At 47.1% G+C, this 8,120-nt stretch overlaps 1 pseudogene; it reads left to right on the top strand.

Annotated features, from left to right (window-relative positions):
• The first annotated feature begins 6,482 nt into the window (after window positions 1-6,482).
• On the top strand, window positions 6,483-7,150 carry LOC138364152 (motile sperm domain-containing protein 1-like; annotated as a pseudogene).
• The last annotated feature ends 970 nt before the right edge of the window (window positions 7,151-8,120 follow it).

Below are 8,120 nucleotides of genomic sequence, written 5' to 3'. Positions count from 1 at the left end.
AGGAGCACAGGCTCCGGCAAGGAGTCTAGGAGGTGTTTCAAATCAGGAAGAGAAAGTGGGACACTTGGGGGGAGATAAATGGAACAAACTGTGTACCATTTCCCCACAAAGATACGAGCAGCAGAACAATGGAGAGGGGAAGGAAAAAGTAAAGGAACAAAGGGAACATCAGCACGAATCAAGAGAGCAGAAGAATTAGAAGCCCCAGCAACGGCTGGGGGGGGGGGGGGGGAGAGAAAGTAATAGCCACGAAAACGACCAGGACGAGCACCAAGCATCGGCTCCTGGAGACAGACACAAAGGGGCGAAAACCGCGAAATCAGAAGTTGGAGTTCGAGGAAATTGGCATAATAACCGCGAACGTTCCATTGAAGAATGGACAACGACGAGAAGAAAAAGGACAAAAACAGCGAACAAGGAAGAAACAAAGGCGAAAGAGCAACAGAGCACGTTAAAGAATATCAAGGTCGGGATCAGGGTCAGCAAAGTCAGGGTTAGGGGGCATGGGTAAAATGAGCAAAGACGGAGGGAAGGAAACGGGAGAACAGATCAGAGGTGGGCGGGCAGGGTCCTGAGGAGGAAGAGGAGGAGACAACGGAGAGGAGCAGTCAAGGACAGCAGCAGGAAGAGGGGGAGTAGAAAGAGGGGAGCGCACCCCAGCAAGAGCAGCAACCGAAAGGGAAGCAGGGGCCAAAGAAACCTCCATAGCAGGAACAGGGGGCGCAATCACTGAAACGGGAGGGGAAGGAGCAACAGAGCCAGAAGTAGGAGCTGAGGAAGAAAGCAAAGCCTTCTTACCCGCCGGGGAGGAGGAAGGAGAGGAGCCAGGCTTACGCTTCTGCCTTAAAGAGACTGGTGTCCCAGCAACTTCGTACCGGGCAACGGATTCCAGTGTCTCAACAGGAGAAGCTGAACGAGAGCACACACGACGGCCGTGAGGAGAGCGATGGACATCCGCCTGCACCGACAGGCGGCGGGGAGAGCAGATAGATGGAGGAAGAGGATGTGAAGGAGGATCGGAGGGGGACGAGGAAGAAGACACAGGAGACATGACAGACCGGGTAGAAAGAAGGGGAACCCCAGACAGAGGACCAGGAGGGGGACCCCTCAGGACAGAACACAAAGGAACAGAGGAGAGGGCAGTGGGCGTATCAGGGTCCAAGGCCCGGAAACGGTTGAGAGTCTGAGGAAGAGGGGAAGGATGAGGAGAAGAGCGCAACACGCGAGCATAAGAGATGTTAGTATAAGGCGGGAGCCGGCGAACCTGTCGCCTCGCCTCAGGAAAAAATAAACGCTTCCGGTGCTTTAGGTTGAGGACGGCTGCCTCAAGCTTGTAATGGACACAGGCACGGGAGAAGGTAGGATGGGCCTCACCGCAGTTGAGGCAGCGAGCTTGGGGAGAAGTGCACTCCGACTTAGAGTGACCTTCACCCCCACACAAAGGACAGAGAGAGACAGTCCCAGAGCAGCGGAGGGCACCATGCCCAAACCTCCAGCACATGTTGCAGAGCCGAGGAGAAGGAATGTACTCCTGGACAGAGCACCTGGCACCAGCAAGAATGACAGAGGGTGGAAGGGTCCTACCATCAAAGGTGATCTTCACAACGCAAAGGGGTTGACGGCGACGACCACGAGGGGGACGAGTAAACGAGTCATCCTGGAGGACAGAATGGCCTTGGGCATCAAGGATATGCCGAATCTCATCGTGGCAATCCTGCAGATTCCGAACACCGGTTGCAACATGGGGTGGGAGGAGAATAGTGCCAACACTGGCATTCATCTGAACGTTCTTGGAGACCCGAACAGGGATCTCGCCAAGATAAGATAAGGCAGCCAAGCGGGAAGCTGCATCCTGGGGAGCAGCAACGACACGTGCACCGAGATGAGTGGGGTTGAAAGTAACAGACGCATCCACGGAATCTACAAGATGCCGATGGAGGGTGAAATCGTCAGGAGGCGCAGAATCAAGAGGGAGGAGATCAAAGTATTTGGCCCATGAAGCAGGACCAAACAAGGCCTGATACGCATCAGCACGGGAAGGAATCGAGCGAGTGCCGCTGGGGCGCGAACGGCGTTGAGAACCCCTAGAGAGAGAGGGGTCAAAAGGCGCAGTAGTCACAACGAGAGACTTAGCCGCACCAGGGGACGAAGTGGTCACCACTGGGGGCTGGAGGCTCGACCCAACCACAGAGGAGGGAGGGGAGCTGGGGGAAGAAGTCAGGACGGTTAAAGGAGGAGCAAGGTCGGGGCCCAACGCAGCGGAAGCTACAGAGCCTGGTCTTCCAATACAGGCCGACTCGGGGGCTTGGTCGCCCACCCCACGAGCCTGAGAGGGTAAAACGGAAACATTCATCGACAGAGACGAAGAGAAAGAAATTAATTCACGAATGTGCCCCCATACCCACCATGGAGCCACAATTAGAGGCAGGACACCCAACAGGAAGCTATCGCCGATCATGCCAGGGCCCCCCAGGGGTGCGTCGTGAGTATATGCCCCACAAACGCCACCTTAAGAACCGTCAGTCCGTCGAGATCGGGTTCAGCGACGAAAGGGGGATTGACAATAAAAGGTTCCCCTCGCTCGAGACGTTGGGTACTACAGTTCTACGGGTGCAAGAGTATGCCTCCTCAAGCACCCGGGCGCCAAAATAGAAGAAGTCCAAAGAAATAATCCAAAACAAGCAAAAGGTCGGTAGGAAACGACAAGCAGATAGGAGAAGAGGGGGGAGAAAAACGAAACATAAGGAAAAGGAAAAGCGATCCGGCACAATTAGAGAAGACAGCAGCAGGAGTGCAAGGCTAGAAAAGGACAGAGGACTGTGCCAAGGAGCATCACACTCCAGCAGCCGCCCACTATGCCCCCCTCACGGCATCAACGAGCTGAGCGGGGAGGGGGGTCGAAGACTTAAAACAATTGATGTTAATGGAAAAATTCTTGGAGATGGTGACTCCAGACACCAGGTTTAAGGTTCAAGAAGCAGGAATAAAAACACTCTTAGAAGCAGTGGACAAAGCAGATGTAATTATGAAAGCTTACAGAAGTCTCCAGGAACAAAGAAAAAGGTCACGCAAAGTTGCACGGTAGTAAAAGACAGTATACTTGGAACAGTGGAGATGGTCGTGGATATACGGGCAAGCCGATAGATAGACAAAGTCGGGTATGTGGAATTTTCTCCGTCGGGAGGTGACGAATTAGAGGTTCAGGCTAGCGCACCCTCGGGTCAGGGAGGAAGTACAACATCGTCTAGAAATCGAGGTACAGGACAATGGAGACATGGCGAATCCTATTATAATGGACAACGTAGTTCGAGAGGACGAGGATTCCCTTCTCACATAATGCGCTACACATGTAACAAGCCTGGACACTTCAGTAGAGAGCGTAGGCAAGGCAGGAGAGTGGTGTCCCTCACAGTAAGTAAATACAGTCGTCCGTATAAGAGTTTAAAAGAGGAATTGCCCCAGGTGATGACGTTCATTACGAAAGGATATAACCCTTTCATTAGCAAAGGTATGGTGAGTATTGGGGGTCAGCCTGACCAACAAGTCACACTATTACGTGACACAGGAGAGAATCAGAGCCTAATGCTGAAAAGCCTGATCCCTGAATACACATCTTGTATAAACGGACAAATCATTAAGGTACGGGGTATAAATTCAGAGATGGATATACCTGTGTGTATAGTAAAGCTAACCTCTGATTACTTTACAGATGAAGTGATGTTAGGAGTGTGCTCGGACATACCCATCCCTGGAGTACACGTCATCTTGGGCAACGATTTGTGTGGTTCAAGTGTGTTGCCAGAGGTACTGCGCAGTGATATACCAAACGGACATCGAAACAATTTGGAAGATGATAAATGTGATAACATAACGCTAGCCAGTATTCTGGATGATCCCTCGGAAGATGATTAAATGTTAGTATATCCGGCCTGCGTCGTAACCCGAGCGCAGAGTGCTCGACTAAGATGTGCCAGAGAGGATGGACGTATCTTCTGCAGAGGAGGAAGAGGTGGATTTTGGCCTAAAAGGATTGTTCGAGGAACATGCAGCACCAAGTACAGCGAGAGTGGAAGTAAGACCACAATTACCATCCCACATAAAGGTAAGCAAACCAGATTTTATAGCTGCCCAGAAATTAGAATTTGAGAAACATATCAAGGAAGCTAAGGGAGGAAATGCTTGTATCACGTCACCTACTTACTATTACCTGGACAACGGGGTTTTAATGCGAAAATGGCGATCAGACCATGCGCCAGCTGACAAAGACTGGGTTGAAAAGGATCAAGTGATTGTACCTCAAGGTTATAGGAACTCTGTATTGGAAGTTGCCCATGCATTAGAAATGGCGGGACATCTGTGTCCATAAGACATTTAGGAAAATACAAGAGCATTTTCATTGGCCAGGTATGGCCGCAGATGTAAAAAGGTATTGCAGAACTTGTTTATCCTGTCAAAGAGCGGGAAAACCTGCTCCAGCGCTTCCTAGAGCCCAGCCCGTTGAAATTAAGAGTCGGAAGGTGAATGCAACTGTGCTGAGCAGAAGGAAGGATGTGGACAGACCGAGGACGGAGGTAGAGCGTCAGGTTGTCCACGAGCACAGAAGCATAGGGATAATGGAGTTAAGTTGTTTGAGATGTCAGGAGTTGACACGTTTCACAGAAAACGTGAAAGAGAAGAGATGGAGTTGTATAGAGGTGAGAAGTGTGAGATGATGATGATACAAGCATGGAGGAATAGAAGAAAACTGAGGATTCGATGGAAGTCGAAGACGAAGTCTCGGATAAATGAGGAGACGAAAGGGACGATCGTCGGTGAAGACGAGGGAGTGAAGTATGACGACAGGAGAGGGAAGTATAATGGCAGTAGATGGAAGTGTGAATCAAGACGTTTTAGAAAAGAAAATAAGAAAGAGTAAAGTGATGAGGGACGGTAGACCTCAGTAAAGTACTTGTGTGCATCAGCCACACCGTCCAAAGCGCTGTGTTCTGAAAACGTACCTATGTATTTTTCAACCTGTTCTCGCACTTTCTTACAGTCAATTTTGACTTATTAAATACGTGTGTATGTGACATACTGAACATACTAGTTTACCTTGAAAAGCTTCATAGAAAACACCGACCTTACCTAACCTTCTTAGTATGTTAAGATAAGCATCTTATTACTTTGTAATTACAATTATTACTTAACCTATACCTATAATAGGTTATTGTTAAGGGGGAGGAGTGTTATGGAATGCTTTATCGTGTTATTGCGTCGAATAAAAAAAGGCACTGTTATATTAATAGTAATACTTTCAATATTACAGGAAGAACAAGGTTAACGACCGTGAAGGTCGTTAACGGTCAGCACGGTGTGGCTCGTCCGGTGGCGGGAATTTCTGTTAGCCAATCAAAATCACCGGGCGAGGCAATGAGTGCTGGTCGGAGAATGAACTGAACAGAAATCTACTCCCCTCCATCGCGTCGACATCCAGTCGTCACGCGCGTGTGCGTGTGTGTGTGACCAGCTGAACCCAACTGTTACAGTATGCTCCACCCTCACCAAGGAAAAGGACGCGAGGACCTAGCGGCATGGTAGACGTCTTTGAAGTTGTGGAAGTCACCGTCTTTGATATACAGAGGTCGGCGTTGAGGTAACACGCAGTTTCCCGATAGTGGTACTAATTCCGGAAAAGTAGATGATCCTTAAGTGGGAGGAATCACCGGATGAGTGACGACTTTCTCATAGTCATAGTATCTCAAGTTATATATATAACTGTACATATTATGTACAGTGCCTTAACATATATACATGTATTGTATATAATGTACTCATGTATTTCGTGATATAGCCGAATATATCCATGATGCAGTCTTTTCCAAAACTATTTCTTGTCCTTTGTCAGACCTCAGCACCACGTCTGTCGCACCTGACAATAGGTCATGCTGAGGCTGACACCTGAAAAAATTAATGTACCCCATTATATTACAAAGCATAAGAAAAACACTCAGAACAAACCTATTTTAAATGTGTTGGGTTTTCGACAGTTCGATCCCAACAAACTATGTGAGTACAGACACACACCCACACGTGTGTATGCCAAGGACACCTACGGTGACGACAACGCCTACAGTGACGACAACGCCTACGGCACCGAGGTTTATGAAGTAGAAGAAATTTTTAATTTAAAAAGTTTTCAAATGAACACACATGTGTATGCCGAGGACGCCTACGGTGACAACGGCGCCGCTGACCAGACCACACACTAGAAGGTAAAGGGACGACAACGTTTCGTCGTCGTCCCTTCACCTTCTAGTGTGTGGTCTGGTCAACTTACTTTAACCACGTTATTGTGACTCATTGCCTGCAACGGCGCCGCCTACGGTGACAACGACGACGCCATTAGCTTCCTTCCTTCACAAACAACCCTTTGTTACGATTGTGTACACTCGTGTCACTACTCCTGTCTTGCCTCCCCTGTACATTCCTAAGGTAATGTGGTGATGCAACCTAGTGGGCTGGATAGCAGAGTCCCAGTTTTCGTCTTTCCCCCATCGCTTGCTTTTTACGCTGCTGATCACAGTACTCACAAGCCAATTGTGACCTTGTACAACCCTTATGCGTTTTGTATCTCCTACTCGGTGCTGTGTAAAAACCTATCATGTTTCAACGTGCATAGTCCAAAGGGCATTGGTCGTTCAAAATGTTCAATAGACATCATTAAGAACAAATCTTTCGTTAAACGAGACAAGTCAAAGGGATAAAATTCGCATACAAATCTGTGAAGATGGAAAGAAAAAGGAATTGGAAAAGAAGGATGTCCCAGCTGTGTTACTGAGTTGTACCAGAGCCCTGTAGTGGGCCTGATGGTGACCACTTCCAGTCCGTCCATGCTCCCACACGCTCTGGTAGGGGGGGGGGGGGGAAGAGCTACAGACAAATTTTCTCCCTCTGCACCAACATCCGCTTGGAGCCGATCAAGGGAATGCTGGTCCAAGCCTGGTGTTAGTTGCTGCTGCTACCATTTGTCTTTGTGGGTTACTGGTGTCCACTGAGGGTGACCAGACTGAATCGAGAATTCCATCCTACATGCACCTGAACTCAAACATCAAAACTGTATTAGCGTATGTCCTAGGTCTCCTTGACATATGCTATCTTAAGAGCAGGATGATTTCAGCGAATGGAAATCCTGAGGAATAGAAGATTGCAGTGATACCGGGTCATTTTAAAATGATGCCGTACTAAATGCCTTTACGTATGAGTATATCTAAAGAAAGCGTCAGTGGATAGATCATGTGAATTATTACACACATCATAAGATGAGGTAAAATACACACAAAGGGATAAGTTACCTCATCCCTTTGTGTGTATTTTACCTCAATAAACTTATTATATTGAAATTTAAATGAGATCAATTAAAGATCAAGATGAGAATACCGGGAAGTGTGCAACCACTGTGGAGTCGGGCCACTTTGGGAAGATTACTTCCTTTCAGTAAATATATTTAGAGTACTGTTCTGTATTATCTAGCTTAACCAGATGCCACTTGTAGCAAGTATTGATAAATTGTCCGAGTGACTGATTAATGTAACTGTGGGTGTTTACTTAACAATTGCTCAAATAATTCACGTTAATTGTATCCGATTGATGGTCGTCCGCGTGACGTTAACGCAATTGATTTAATGTCTGACATTGTTGTTAAAGTAATTTACTTGTGTTGTTTTATGTCTTAGTGGCATTGAGTGAAGTAACGTAAATTACTTGTGGGTGTGTTATTGTGGTGATTGTCTTGGTGACATTGTTGTGTACGCTGTTACAACCCTGGGTTCTTACTTGGAAACCAGAGGTCAAATTGAGCTCTAAATAATTACTATACATTAATTGATAGAATTGGATCATGTGAGAAGGATATTTAATTAACAATAACATTTACATTCATGGAGCCTGAATTCCTAGGTGCGCCTTTGGTTCCGTCTTCCTTTCCAGACTTAAGATGAATCTTGTTTCTCACAGAGCATTCAGACTCTGAGATTGTTGATTATTAAATATAATATTTAACTAGTTATCAGCTATTCTTAGAACTGTTTAAGTAACTAATAATGAATGTCGGTGAAGACTTATAATGTTTATAGCTGTATGAT

This window comes from Procambarus clarkii, chromosome 12 (genome assembly GCF_040958095.1).
Source record: "Procambarus clarkii isolate CNS0578487 chromosome 12, FALCON_Pclarkii_2.0, whole genome shotgun sequence".
Lineage (NCBI taxonomy): Eukaryota > Metazoa > Arthropoda > Malacostraca > Decapoda > Cambaridae > Procambarus > Procambarus clarkii.
This window is presented reverse-complemented; position numbering and strand designations above follow the sequence as displayed.